Source organism: Vidua macroura, chromosome 6 (genome assembly GCF_024509145.1).
Source record: "Vidua macroura isolate BioBank_ID:100142 chromosome 6, ASM2450914v1, whole genome shotgun sequence".
Taxonomy (NCBI): Eukaryota; Metazoa; Chordata; class Aves; order Passeriformes; family Viduidae; genus Vidua; species Vidua macroura.
Window position 1 is genome coordinate 50,616,523 of NC_071576.1, and position 15,657 is coordinate 50,632,179.

At 36.9% G+C, this 15,657-nt stretch overlaps 1 protein-coding gene across 11 annotated transcripts in view; it reads left to right on the forward strand.

Annotated features, from left to right (window-relative positions):
* SOX6 (SRY-box transcription factor 6) overlaps positions 1-15,657 on the forward strand; it is a 369,801-nt gene that overhangs the window by 227,081 nt on the left and 127,063 nt on the right. The gene's annotated exons all lie outside the window — the stretch shown is intronic.

Consider the following 15,657-nt stretch of genomic DNA (forward strand, 5'->3'; position numbering starts at 1 on the left):
TTCCCAGTTTGAAAGCATTTCCATGGGCCTGTTCACTGATTGAAATATTTCAATTTGGTCTGACAGGTGATTTTGCTGCCAATCATTTCTTATAAGCTTGGGCTATCCATTTCTTTTTCTTAATTAACTGATTGCTATGTTACTAGATGCCAAAACTGAAGTTTTTCTTTCCCTCATCCCAAAGGAATGCTTGTAAATACCTTTGAAAATGTTGTAATGCAGTTTCAGTTACACTTCTAAGGGGCTTATTTAACAAATATAGATGTGTTCATACCTCGTATGGGAGACACAATTGAATTATAAAGCACTATTATTGTTGCTGCCTATTAGGAGACAGTGTGTTCATATTAGGTGTACATCAAGGATGAAAGAGATATTAAGAATAGTGTAAGGAAAAAATACACCATCGTTTCTAAGTGTTATTTGCAAGTCTGGCTTCAGTAAAGAATAATATAGAAAGGTCAGCATAAAAGCTAAGACTGACACCTAGCTAAGTCTACAAAACAAAAGTGTTATCTGTATGAGAAATTTCTAATTTTTAAAATTCCTTTAAAAATTAGGAAACAGAAATTATGACTAGGTTTTTTGTTTCTGTTTGAAGAATTGTAGGTATGTTTGGCTGGGATACCTGCTCTGTAGTAAAAAGCTAAAAGGTACTTTATGTGTCACTTTAGTTAATACTTTCCAGTAGCTTTACCCTTCCACTATCTCCAGGGAAATGTGGTCTTAGAATTCATTCTAGAGTAGACTGAAGATTCATTTTCTCATTCACGTCCATCTTTCCTCTTACATAGTACTGAACCCTCCACAAGTTTTCTTTCCCATCCTTTCCTAGATGTATATGCAAATAAGTGTTACAATGGTTATTCTGAGCTAAACTATTTCTTGGTGACTCTTCCCTGTATTTGCTTCCAAATTCTTACCAAGAGCTCTTATGCCATAACTCCTCAGTGGTTTGGCCTCTTTATTGTTTTATGATTTTTACATTTACCTGAGTCTTATCAGTGTGTTGGGGCAGTGAGGATTGTTTCTTCTCCCATCTGGTCAGCCAGATTGGTAGTGGGCATCTCATGGCCCAAGGGATGCTCCGGTAAGAAGCGCTAAGCAAACTGAGCAGATGCCAAGTCAAACACCCAATGGTCTTATTATTTCGATTACTAAAAGTTCCCTGGGAGATTGTCTTCTAGGCTAAAAACCAGCTCACATAGTCCATTTGCTTGTGAGCCAAGTGGTCCTGCTTTGTTTATTTGTTCTGTCTTAATTCTATGGCAGGTTTGGCAGCCAGAAGTTGCTTGAGAGAGAAGTTGCTAAGTTGCCTTTAGCTGCTGTAGAATTGGTTATGACTGTCACAGTTTGAGATGTGTAGTTCCTTAAGGGCTAGAGCTGGGATGGAGGCAGAACAGGAGGCAGGTGACAGAAATAGTGCTGTGCTGGTTCTCCCAGATCCTCTGCCACCATCTTCCCAAGAAACTTTGGTACCAGTACTGAAGTCAGGCTGGTGACTCTGGGTGGAATTCATCGTATCAAAAATAGGTAACTGCAGTACAGATTCTATCTCAATTAATTATCCAGATTGTTCTTGTAGTGAGCAGTGAGAAACAAAGTGAATAGTTTCAGGATACAATTTGTCTTGTCCTAAAGTAGATATTTAAATTTATCAGATAAATTGTTCCCTGAAATGGCTGTTTCTCTCCATTAACTTAGAAGGATATATGTGCCAATGCCTTTAGTGTAGAGATCTGATTGAGATGAGGTGAATTTTGCTCTCTATGTCTTGAAGGGAAAACAAAATTTCTATTAAATGTTTACATTCCCAGTTTAGTTTTTGAGCCTGGTAGAATTTACAGCTCTGTCCCCAGTAACTTGATTTTGTTTAGAAGGTTTGTTCAAAGACACTCTTGAGCAACAATTTTCAGGAAACAGTGATTACCTACAGAGAATGGTGTGGGCTCTTATCTGTACTTCGTATGCGTGGGAAAAAGAGTAGCACCCTTCCCTGCCACTCCCCTTTTGAAGAGATTACAAAATGTGAGCAGCACAGGTGCCAGTTCCATCTGGTCAGGGGCCTATTCATGGCACAGCTACTCGAGGCAAGCACAGCTTGTTCTCCTGGATGCAGGAGAGGGGCACTGCTGATGTGATGTTTTCAGTGTGAGACACACAGTGTGGCAACTGTCCCCTCCTGAGGTGCAGAGTTAATTCTTGAACAAGAGAATCTGTGAATAAGTGCACCCAGTTTAACCATTTAAGCAATTAGAAATTGCTCTAGGAGGGGCTTATAATATGTCAGCCACATACAAAATTTAAAATGATTTATATTAAATAATGCACACCTCCTCTGGACAACTACTGGGTAAATATACTGAGAATTTGCATTACTTTGTATTTATTATTTATATTGTGCTGCATATTATCTGTTTATGTAATAATTTCAACACCTTGTTTCATTTAGTTGGTGAAAGGGTTGTTTGGTTTTTTTGTTTTTGTTTTGAGAACACTTATTGGAGCAACTTACTGCAGGCTTGTTATACATCCAAAACTTTGTCAATAATCTATGAGCAAAGAGCACTTTATCTAGGCTTAGTGTATGGAAAAAAGGTAGGTATTTCAAGAGTACAGAGGTCATGAAATGTTCTGCATAATCATCTCATGTTTTCTACGTGAAGCTAATGTTTCTATCAGGGTCTATGTGCTGGGGAAAGCAGTTTTGTTGGCTAAAAGGAGTGGGAATCTGGACTTCTCCTCCATCCTATCTCTGATTATCAGAAATTTGGCAAATCACATCCTTTTCCTCAATTTAAATGTAATGTTTTGAGAATCTTAAATGCAAATTTTCAAATAAATGCAGTGTATTATTACTTTTCAGCTCAAATGTTCATAATGTTCATAAACACTCTTCTACAGAGGAGTCCACAGAGATCTAGTATGCGAAATTAAGTTCTTCATTCCACAGAGCTGTGCAGAGAAATCACTGATTTCAGTGCAAATTAAAGTTGAGAAAATAACGTGGGGCAAATAAGAGCTCACAGACCAGTCTCCAGGTTGATTAAGATTTTTGTAAAATATATGGTTTTTCATTTGATTGTTTAATAAAAAATATTCATTCTGAAGTAGAGGGAATATAATTGGTCTAATTCAAGAACATCTCTTAGTCTGTGCTACGAAAGTGAAAATCTTTAGGAATAAGTGAAAAAGCTGGTTAAAGGAGGAATTTGGTTGTACATCATGAAAAATAGATTGGAAAAAGGGAAGACATGCATTTCTTAAATGTTTCCAAACCAGGGGTCCTGAAATCCCTGTGAATTCTCTGCCTCATTATGAGAATTCAGTCCTTTCAGAATGAGGCCTGGGGACTTCTGAGTCCCACCATGCCCATCTGAGGAAAAGAGGTGAATCCCACTGATGCTCCAGGATTTCCCTCTGAGAATGGGGGTGTATGTGTGGATTTAAGGGATGAAAGTTTTTAGAGCTTTCCTCCTTGTGGCTAGGTTTTATTAGAGCAAGTCCTAAATTTGATCTTTAAAAGGGACAGTGATGGTTGAGATTTTCTGCAGAATCTGTCATGAGGATAACTGTGAAAGATGATCCAAGCTGCTTCTGTCCATTTCCCTTCATCTTATTCCTCTTTACTGTGCTCAATGCCATTGCAGAGCATTTTGTCTTCTGTTTGAATCAGTACAATTTCCATTGCATAGAGAAACTGGTTTCCTCTGCTCTCATAAGTATTCTGTTTTCATTCAGCCACTAGAAGCTATTCCTAATAGTATTTTTTCTAGTTTTAATCTATACATTTGTGCTGTTCTACTTTTCTATAAATGTTCTTACATTTTCTGTTTCCCTTAAATAGAGTCAATGTGATTACTGTGATAGTAAACAGACAAAAGAATAGTAACATAAAATTACAACTATTTAAACTGTCTTTGAATAGAAATAATTTGAATCATAAGTAAAACTTAAGAGACTGAACCAATGAGTCTCTCTTCTTATCCATGATTAACTACTGACAATTGAGGTACCTGGTGAGCTGAATAAGGACGATCTCTTTATGTGAAGTACATGTCTAAAGATCAGGAATAATTACATTCCACATTAGCCTTCATAGCCTCCCTGACCTGGTTAATTAATTTTTTGCTAGGATAATAATAGTAGAAATAGATTTAAAGATATGCTTTTTCATTAAGTATGTAACTGACCTCTAATTTTAAGAGCTGAACCTTTCATTTATTGCCTTTTGGAGACATGTTAAAGCTCCTTGCAGAGAGCTTGCTGAAAATGCGCAAGCTGGAATCCAGTTATTGTCAGCTCTGTTATGCTCTCTGAGGTTGTCTTTCTTTGTAAACTCTATTTAGTGTTGACAAGCAAAACCAATGGCAGTTGTACTGTTCCAGCACTAGGGAATATTCTCCTCTACCTTTTTTCTCTTCTTTTTTTCTTTTGTTATTGATCATGAAACTGATCCCCTTCCAGCAAGCTCTGCTCAGGACCAAATAAAGTCATTGAAAGCAATTTGATACTTCTATTGGCAGGGTACGCAGATGAGATACTCCCTTGAAAGAGAGAGAGAGAGAGAGTTATAAACAAAGCTTAGAAGTCTAGGAATAGCCCCCAGCTTCAGCAAACCCTTAAAATATTTTGTAATTGTATCTTCAATCATGAATTAGCTAAGAAAAACAGACTTTTTTTGCCTTTATATTTCACTGCTCTATGCTGTTTTTAATTGCCCACAGGCACACTGTTGTGATCTTCTTTGGAAGTTTAAAACCAGGATAAAAATGCAAATCTAATTATTTCTTTTATCTAATCTAATTAACTTTTACAAGCAATGATAGATGCACAGCAGCCTCCATCAAACATTTTAATAATGATGTTTCTGGATTAAAGAATAGGTAAAAGTACTGTAATTTATAAGCAGTCAAGATTATGGCAATAGAAAATGTGAAATATTGTGGTGGCTTAATAAACTATAGCTGCAGTTTATTAATTTAAAGTAAAAAGGATGCATTTCCCTTAAAACCCAGTTTACTTGTGAATTGATTCCCTGCCGTCATTGGTATATATTTTTACTGTTTTTTAAGCAGCTCAGTATTAAAAATAATATATATCCAAGTCCCTTCTGCAGTGCAGTTGTGTGCAGTTGGAAGAGAGAAATGCTGTTGTGTGCCTGTAACTTGTAGCTGGCTGCTAAATGGCTGATTCCACTTCAGGGGCTCTGCCCTAGGTGTGGCACCATGGCTCCTGTCCAGCTCCTAACTTGCCTGGTGAAAATTGAAACTGATCCAATGGAGGAAAGACAAATACGCTAAACATCAAAGTCAAATGTTTCATATTTTATTTATTATTACATACTGGCTTATTAATGAGTTCTAAAGTCCTTATGTGATAATTTCTCAAGGAAAAGATCTGTTAACAGCCATTTTTTCCCAGTAAAAGGCATCTTCATGGCTGGCTGGCTTAGAATTTTCTCTGTCAGCTGTGAGGAAAGAGAAGTGATGTAGGATCCTTGCCTTCTCTGAGCAGCACATGCTATAAAAATATTCTGTGATGCTCTCTATCCTTCATTCAACCTCTTCCATACTACAAATGCTTTGGTATAACAGCGTGGTGGTGGCAGAAAAGGCAGTGTGTGAAAGGTTCACACTCTGCTACATGTAAGCTTCTGATCTTACCCCTTGGTCCCCCATTTGCAAGGATCCTGCTAGCTGCTCTGCCCCTGAGGCCCTCAGTCCCTAGAAACAATTTTTATCTTGGCAGAGCAGAATATAGCTCTGGATCTTAAAACTGTATGCAGTCATGATGGGGGCGGGGAGGCTGTGTTTTAAAAAATTTCTGCTGTGACCTTTTAAGAGTTAAATCAGCCATCTTGCAGTTTCCTAATTCATTATATGACTTTTTTTTCCCTTATTTCGCCTACCCGAGTCTAAACAAATTGTATTTAATGCAAAAATTAAGCCTTGTGTATCCCTTTCATATGACTTCTCTAATTATAGAGCAGTAAATGGTAGAATAGCATATGTTAGCAACATGAGCAGCAGTCTATGAAATGAGCTACAAGTTAATAAAATGATCTTGTGGTGGTGTTGGCCAAATGTTAACACACATGTTTCGAAAAGTGGTATTTCAACAGACTTGAAGAATAGGACTTTGGCACACGGGTGCCGAATATGATCTGATGTGTGGAAATTAGTTAAACCAAAGTAAATGTCATTGTTTCTTGGGCTCATGTTGGTGCAGAAAATGATAGTAGCTGTCCTCCCACTTTCCCCTCTCCCACGTGTATTTTAAAATTGGAAATGAAGACATAGGCATCCCCAGTTCAAGTCCTGCTGCTTCGTTTGCTTGGGGCGTGCTGTGCTGCATCCTCACCAGTGGCTTAAGGGCTTGTTCGCAGCTGTGCCTCTGCCAAAGCCAGAGGCTAAAATCTCACTGATTCTATTCAGCCCAGACACTTCTTCTACTGACTTCACTTATAGAAGAGCCCATGATTTGAGCCCTTCTAATTTAGAGACAGATTATAACTAGCTCCTGAATAACAGCAGAGGATCAAGCAAATATTTGCTGCCCACCTGTGCTGCTGCCTGGGGGTCACTCTTGGCTGGTGCTCTATCTGTTCCAACCTAGTGTGGAGCAACAGCCATGGCTGAGCCAGGCACCCTGGTCTGGCTCCCAAGGAGTTTTGCAGAGGTGATGCCCCTCTGAACCTCTCTGGTGCCGTTCTGTCATTCTGATGATGTACTCCTTTCAATATTGCAATATTTGGGATAAGGTAATAGTAATGCACTATTCGCTCCAGCTCAGAAAACCAGTTTCATTCCTAAGTGGCATGAGCACAAAGTAAAATAGATAACTGGGAGTGGAAATGGTGCCAGTTGGCAGCCTATCCAACAGGACTGATCCTGTGAAGCCTTATTTGCTTGAGTAATACCTGCTCAGGCAGTGTTTGATGACTTGTGTACTGTTACTCACATAAGCGGGCTTTGCAGAAGTTAGGATGTTAGTATTGTGGTTGGAATATCAAAGGTATAAATGTGGCAGGGATTTTAGGGAATGCAATTTGTTTCATTAGACAAACAGATGTAGCTGGAAAAAACAGGCAACCATTTGGGCAGACCAGCTCTTTTTCATGTCTTGCATCAGTGTTACATGGAAACATATCCCAGGACTGACAGGAACTGCTTGAGATATTGGCCTTTCATTTCTAATTAGTCACTTTTTCTGTGATGATTTTTATGATTGACAACCACGTGATGGCCAAGAGGGAAAACAATCAAGTTTTGCATTGCTTTTTATTATTTCCTTTTTTTTTTTTTTTTTTTTACTCCCGCCACCTCCACTATATAATGCACTAATCAGGAGATACTGGAAAAAGAAAAAAGTTAATAAATGCCACTATTGAAATGACTTGATTTATGGAGATATTCAGATATACAGGCAAGACTGGAATGTGGTGATATCAGAGGTCAACATTTCTGTCTGCAGAAGCAGGTACTTGGAGGAAAATGATGAAGTAGAGCTCCACATTAAAAAGGCCAAAAGCATATAGCAAATAAATTGTAAAGATTTCTTGAAATCTCACAGTAAAAACTTAAATTTATCAGATGAACAAATCCTGGCTTAGGAATCGAAGCATTTTTTAGTTGTAATTGTGGAAATATTACAGAATGTAAGCATATTACTGAATCAATTTGAGCATAAAAACTTATTTTTAATATACTTAATATCATGACAGCAAGGAAGAAGTAAGTGCATTGCTCTCTGAATGCATTCAGGAATTATGAGTTCACATAAAGAAAGCAGTAGTATGTGCAATCCAGCAAATGAGCAAACTAGATGCTGTTTAACATTTGGTATGTGCTCGATGGCATGTAAGTAAAAGTAAAGTGAATGAATATTTCTAATATTCACTGTTTTATGCAACCAGCTAATCCAGACACTCACAAAAATGTCAAAGCATAGTTCTCAAGGAAGATAAATGGCGTTGCCTGGGATTTACCTATCTAATCTTAAAGTTGCTAAAGTAAGGAAAAATTGGTTTAGGACTGTAGTTTACATGCTATTTCCCTTTGTCTGTAACATTAGAAACCCCTCTCCCCAAATAATTAGATAATATAGTGGCTTGTGTAGTATGCAAGGCTTTTGCTTCCTTGAAAGAACTAGTCTTTAATATAAATCTTGTATATATCATCTTCAGCAAGTTGAGCATTTGCACAGCTTGGGTAAATTATGTCTATATTGAGAATCTAGAAGTTACACAGTGTGCATTCCATACTTGAGGGATGGGAAATAAAAATTGATATACTGTGTGGCACGTGATATAACACAGTGAAATATCTTTTAAATTCCAGAGAGATGCACTGACATCACCACGGTTAATTCAAATGCAGTAACTCCAACAAAATGTTATTAACTTTAAATTGAAATTTGTAATCATTCAGTAAAAAGAAAATAAATGATGTAAACAGTATACAATGGTGCATTATGAAATGCTGAATTAATTTTATTCACCCACCCTAAATGACAGTGTAAGAAACCATTAAAGTTGTAACACCAAATAATAAAAGCAAAGAACTTCACAGTTGATGGTGAAGTGTGAAATCCATCTTGAGACACACCACTGTCACACAGTATGGAAGGGCACTTCTGAGTTAGGGAACTTCATTTCCAAGTAATGTATTAGGCATTTTTATTCCATAAATGAGAGATTAACCAGTTGGGGGAATATATGTTTAGCTTAAAATTTAGATCAGGTAGACAGATGAGTTGCGTGGCTACTTGCTACAGGTAACAAAATGGTGCAATATGTACCTAATAGCCTGAGGTTCTGTACTTGACAAAGCAATGTATATAATATAATATATAGAGATAAACCCTACTCAGAAGAGGGGGTATGGCACTTGTTTTTGCTCTGACAAGAGTGATTGGTATGATGAACGCTACTATCACATTTCTAGCTTTGCGTTTTCCATCTCATTGAATTTTATTGGTGCTATATTTTCAGGATACTCATCTCCTCTGTAACTGCATATCTGAGTGTCTCATAAGCTGAAGTGCATTATCCACACAACACTCTTTTGAGGCAGAATAAAAAGCATATAGATATTTGGGGGCATCTAATTTTAGATATCTAATTTGGGTGACTGAATTAGGACTTTTGGCTCCATATATAAAGCAGTCCAGGTGCTGTGAATTATGTTCTGTTGATTAGACAACGAGGCTCCTAATTTAAGCACCTTAGTTAAATTTCCAAAGTGGCTCGATCCTGTTCTTATATGAAATTTGACAGACTTGAAATCTGTGGTTTCAGAATTCATAGGGTGGTTCTCTACCATCTTGATCATATTTTTTATTATGACTTTCTGTCAACTTATCACTTGCCTTAATTTACTCTTTTGGAGCTTTTAGCCAGAGTGAATCCTCTTCAGCCAGACAGAGAAATATTTGTTTGCTCCTCTCACCCACTGCCCAGCCGCAAATGAAAACCATTTTGGGTAGCCTGAGTCTCCCATGTGGCTGAGCTGCTGACCAGAAGCATGAGCATTGTCATACACAAACAGGCAAGTGAGGAGGCTATTCTCACTGAAGTCTGCTGTTTCCCAAATCCACGTATTTTCCTTGCAGATGTGGAGCAAATTCCATGGCTGTGAAACATCCTTTGAACAGCGGCTTTATTTTGGAGAGAAAATAAGTTTTTATTTGAAGAATACCTACACTTCTTGGTGATGCCTCACACAGTTTGTAGGGCATTCAAGACTTACTTGAAACAGAGTTAAATAATGTTTTTTATTTAATCAAAATGGTTGTTTCTAAATGGGGATCTTACATGCCACATTTTAGGCCAGAATATATTTTTACAGCCAAGTTATAAACCTCTGAAAAAGGGGGCTTATAATGGAAAGGTTGACACAACGTTAATTTTGGTGTTGTAAATGCAATGGTATAATTTTGGAAAAAAGCCTTTATAGCTCTGTAAGATATTAATTGCAGGAAATTACAGCATATCCTATTAAAGTATTATGTCAGTGGCATACATAGCATATAACACCTTTGCATATTCTCCCTTGTTTTCACGGCAACATTTTGCATTTTGGTCTGTAAAGAGTAGGTGGATAAAGTGACTCAGAGCTTCTAATCACTTTTGCTCAAGGGGAAAAATCCACCCTGGGGTAATGATTGCTTATGGCCAACTCTAGACACTGGTATTCTGTTAGGAGGTAAATCGGATATGAGCATTGAGGAATTAATCAAATTCTGCTCAAACAAAAGTCTTTACTTTGTTTTGTGGCTTGTGGAACAAGGTTTTTAATTTGAACCCAATTCACATCAGGTTTAGCCAGGCTCTTTCCAGAATGAAGACCACTTTTATGGCAAACTTATTTTTGCTGATGATGGCTTACTTTTTATTTGCTTACACTTTCAGAATCATTCCTGTTACTGTGACTCCATAGTAGACACAGTCACTTCCCTTTTTGGTGTCTGTTTAGTCACTTATTCAGAAATGTACTTAATGTTCATGTGGTGGAGCCAAATGTGTTGATCCCTGTTGAGCTGAACAATGTAAATATTTACATTGCATTGTACAGTTTTTGTTACTAAGAAATAGGTTATTGATTGCATTTCTGTCACTTTTAGGATTGCAGGGGCAGGAAATAATAGTATCATGTTTTCTTTGCAGAGATTTGCTTCTATAACGTTATAATTTGTTAAGATCTTGATTTTAATATACATTGAATTGTTGCCTTTGATGACAGTCTCAGGATAGATGGTTTTTAACAGTGATTGCTATTTTTAACAAAAACGAGCTATTACTACATCAGTTCTTTTCTGACTGTCAAATCCTTCAGGACAAGTGGGCCACTTCTTCATATTTGTGAAGCACCTCATTTTGAGGTCATATTCGTGCCTGGTGCTTTTCATTGCTACTGTGGCACAAATTTGCAGGGAGGAATATAAATAACAACATGCACAGGGGTTTGTTTAATGTATAAATGGGATCTGGAATCTTGATATTTTATGTCTTCCCCTTTGATAACAGAGGAACATGCATGATTCTTTACACAAAAAAATAAAAGTACTGACTTGTACAGCTGATGAGTTTTTAACAAGATGGGAGAAAAGGCCTTCTCAAAGACCCCACTTATATGCAAGTTCATTGGACCATTGATGTTTTCCGCTATTTGCAGGGCTTTAGCATTTAACCATCAACTATATCTGGTTTTACTTATCAAATCCAGAACTGCTTTTTTTCTGCCTGCTGAGCAGGGAAAACTCCAGCTTCTTTTTACTTGGGTCTCCAAGTATCATCAGGATTAAAGCTGTCAGAACAGTCAGGCCTCTTTATTTTGTGGCTTTCAATACAAAGTGTAATATTGTTGCTTGAGAAATGGCAGGTTTTCAATGTGTTAGCTAAAAATTGCGGAGTGGACAAAATAAAAAAAAAAAAGGCCCCTGTTAATAGCAGGCATTGAAATATTTCTTTCACCATTTCAGGGAAAGAAGATACAACTCTGCACTTTAATTTGTTTTTATTCTACACCAGTAATTTTTCTGTATTGGCTTAATCCTACACTCAAGTATAAGGAAAAACTCACGCTCAACTTAGTGAGAGTTTTGCTTCATTGAATGCAGTGCAGGGTACCATTTCCTCAGCTGGTGTTGTTCATATTCTTTCCATTTATGTCAGTCTAATACTTGAAGTACAGAATTAGGCCCTCTTTTTAAATACAAAAGGAGCTCACATGGAAATGACAGCATTTCATTTTGCCTTTTTTTTTTTTTTTTTTTTTTCTTTTGTAATTGTAAAATATTCCTCTGCTCTGTGTGTGAATTTATATTTGGGGATAAGTGTGTCCATCCACCACAGAGAGCCCAGAGGTAGCTGATATATTGTGCATGAATATTTTTGTCTTGCATGTGTTTACTTCAGTTATCACTTTGTGCAATTAAGTTGTTTTTTTTTTAATCTTCAGAGTCCTTTTTCTTTTGATTTATCCAGGACAACATAGATGTGTCTTTGTGATAATGCTTTGTAAATAGCACAACTAAAATGACATCTTTATTACTTTCCTTTTGGTTTGCTTTAATTAGGAAAAGAGTCTCTTCCTATGCAAGACTACAAATCTGTAATTTTATTTACCCTGTCATTTTGCTACCAGTTGAAATATGCAGGCATTTTAGACATAACTTTAGGAGGAACAGAATGTACTAGTAATTTATACAATAGACACTGATGATTATTGACCATTAAAGAGTCGTAAAACATTTCCTCTGTGAAATAGATCTAGCATCAAATGTCTTTATTTCTGACAGTAAATGTTTCAGGTTTACTTCACAGACACTAATGTTAGTGCATAAAGGTAAAAACCTGGCTAAACGCTGGCAAAGAGAGGTCACCTCTTAATAAATGTGAGGAGTTGCAAGCAAAAGGAAAAAAAAACAAACTCTGAAGGTAGTCCCAGGCTCATGCGTATATTAACCAGAGCAGATGAAATGATTTATTGGGTTTTATACACAATCTGTAAAGGGTAAGCATTGCTAACAGAATGAGTGGCAGCCTCAGGGAGCTGAGTAGCCCCCAGGGACCAGCCTTTGTTCCTCTGGACTTGACAGACATGTGTCCCTGTTAAATGAGGGCTTAATTTCTCTCATATGTGCACAATTTCCAAGCTCAACAAAGGCAGCCAGGACCGGAGCTATTTAAAAGAGCCAGCTCAGGAGGAAGCATTCCTGGAGAAAGGGGATGCTAAGGGGCTAATTACTCGCCATCGTTCAGCAACTGAATTTTTTTCTTTTTTTTTTTTTACTAAACAAGTTCTATTAACATGGAACTGCCACTCACATTTTACATAAACATACATTAAAAGTCTAAAGGTGCTATTTCTCTTTGCAAAATTGCCCTTTTAAAGGTCCTGGTAGCTAAAAAAAAAGAAAGAAAAAAAAAGGTGGACTCATTTCATTTTGAATCTGCAATGAAAATCATGATCTCTTTAAGGTCTTGGAAAGATTTTTTTTTTCAAAATGTCCAATGTCTTCCTCTTATTTCTCAGCCTCTCCTTTTCTCACGTGGTAGTAGGAATTGTCATTAGTGCTTATTGCTTTATGTAACTATGATAATTAATATTGTCCAGATTGTTGTTCAGCATATGTAAAGCATATTAATATTTACTTCATTACTTGTCTAGTATGGTATGCTTTTTATAAGCCTCTCATTGCATATTTAAATATGTCTGAATATGTGTTTAAATACGTAAGAAGACCTCTATGGTGCCTTTTGTGTAGTCTAGTGGTGCTACCCCTCACAAGTAGGTGTTTTTACACCCTTTTTCCAATGTGGGGCTCAGGTGCCTCCTGTGTTACTGGCAGTTAGCATTCTTTGTGGAGAATAGGTCCATAGTTTGACAGATTGATGTAATTTATTTTTTTAAATGTGGAAAACACAATTATTTTCTTTGGATAGTGCTAGTGAAATCTGTTGTTACCTTGAGAGAAAGATGAGCCATTCCTGTGCAACAGTTTGAAAAGGTGGAAAAAAGAGTTTCCCATTGCCCTGTGAAGTCGTTGTCTGAACAGGCTTCAACATGACATAGGAGAAGGCTTTGGGTTGTGTGGCATCAAAGCTTGTAGCCCATGCTTAGGACATGGTGCATGTACAGTTATGAAAGCTGAGACAACAGCAGCAATTATAGAATGATCTTGGTAGAAGCAGCTTGCTTTTTGGATCAATTTTTTCATGTGATTTTGTATTATAACCTTATTTTAAATTTCCAGTTAATTGCCCCCCTTCAGAACCAATGTATTATATTATTTTATTTACAATATAATGATTATAATTACCAGAATTGTGTTTGAAATTAGTTGAGAAACTTACAGCCTTTCATATCTACATAAAAGAATTGCAAATCAAAAAGTATTAGAGATTTTTTTTTTCCTAATTTCAATATTTTGATTCAGTATATCCATTACATAATCTTGGCAACATAAGTATCTTAGGTATCCTCATAGAATTAACTGAGGAGTTTTTATTTTTTGAGCTTCTATTGTATGTATAAGAAGATGGTAAATGAACAATCTACAGGTTGCAGAGTGCTAAGAATGAAACTAGCTTCAAAATATTAAATGCTTTTAATCTTTCCTGAGTAGACAGTCCTCTAGCAATACGAAGAATTAAAGATTTTAGGGGTAGCATTTTAAATGAAAAATCTCTATTTCTTTTCTTAGAAGAATGGAATGGATGATGGATCACTGGAATGGCATGAAGGACTGTCAGCTTATCTACTCTTTCCAGGCTTTGCTTTTTCATGCTGAAGAAGGGAAAAATAGCAGTAGGAGAGAACACAGTGTACCCTAGCACTTGTTGAGAATGGTGTTTTAAAAGTTGTTATTAAATAAATAATCCTCTATTTCTTCTCACTAAGTAAATGAATTCTGATAGGATAGAAGCCACAAACCTGTCCCAGATGCTACTTACCTCTGCAAATCAGGAATACCTCCACAGAACAGCACATCTGTACCTCTGCCTTCTTCATCCTGGTAACAGATTTACAACTGTCAAGGCTGAAAGTCACTCATTTATTTTCTTTCTCCCTAGAGATGACGAAGTACATAACACTTGATGAGCTGCAGCATCCAGGACCATTAAGTTATTAATGCTAAAAAGGCCCATTTTGCAGGGTGAAATTCTTGCCTGGATTAAAACACTGCTTCAGAGGAAGTTAAGGAGCCACACATATTGAGGGACATTTGGTAGTTATAAGACCTGGGGAAAATGGTTTAACCTGGATTGCATGTAGAGTCTGACTAAGCCTTTCTCTAAAGATTTGTTTTCATTTTCTGGAGGAGGAAGGGTTTCTTACCAAGAGACTTTCTTTCCATCTGATTAATAGAAAGCACCTTCTAATCAGAAAGGAAGGTCCCACACAGATTATCTTCTTGTCATGCTATGACAGGACCCAGATTTCACTGAGGCTTTTGTGAAGAGCTGAGGAGAGTATTAAAGCTCTGGCTCCACAGTATTTAACTTAGCTTTTTTTACAATAATAAAAAAATAAGATGAACTAATGCTTACTGTTACCAGCTAAGAAAGAACTTTTATACCTTTGCTGTATTGTTGTCTGGTTACCAGAATGAAATGTTAATCATACAAAAGCAGCATATCTCTCTACTGAAGAAAGAAGGAATAATCAACACTTCTCACATTCTTGCTGCCTGGCACTTGGACTCAGTGTTGCACTTCTCCCCATTTCTTAGATATTTTTCTATATTTACCAACAGCCACCTTTGTCTTGTGGGAGGTTTATTACTATTTGTAGCTTACTTTCATAAAATGCTCATAATGAGTGCAAATTCAGACTCAATCTGCCTGTTTGTTTCCTGTGTTTATCATAGCATTTAGTTTTAAAGAAAAAAATGTATACAATCCCTGAAACCAAAGTGTTTTAACCTTGATTTCCTAAGGAAAGGACTTTCAAACAGCTGGGCTGTGTGTCTCTCTGTCAGAGTTCCAGCTCAAGAGTTTTTGGACACAATAGGTAATTAGGTAATAACATTTGAGATATAGGAAAAAGTCTAAAAGGTATTGCATTCAGGTAAGTTTCAATAAATTAGTGGCCCTGATAAAGCTTTTCAGCTTGTCCTGGGAGTAAAGGCTTTAGACTAACCCATCCT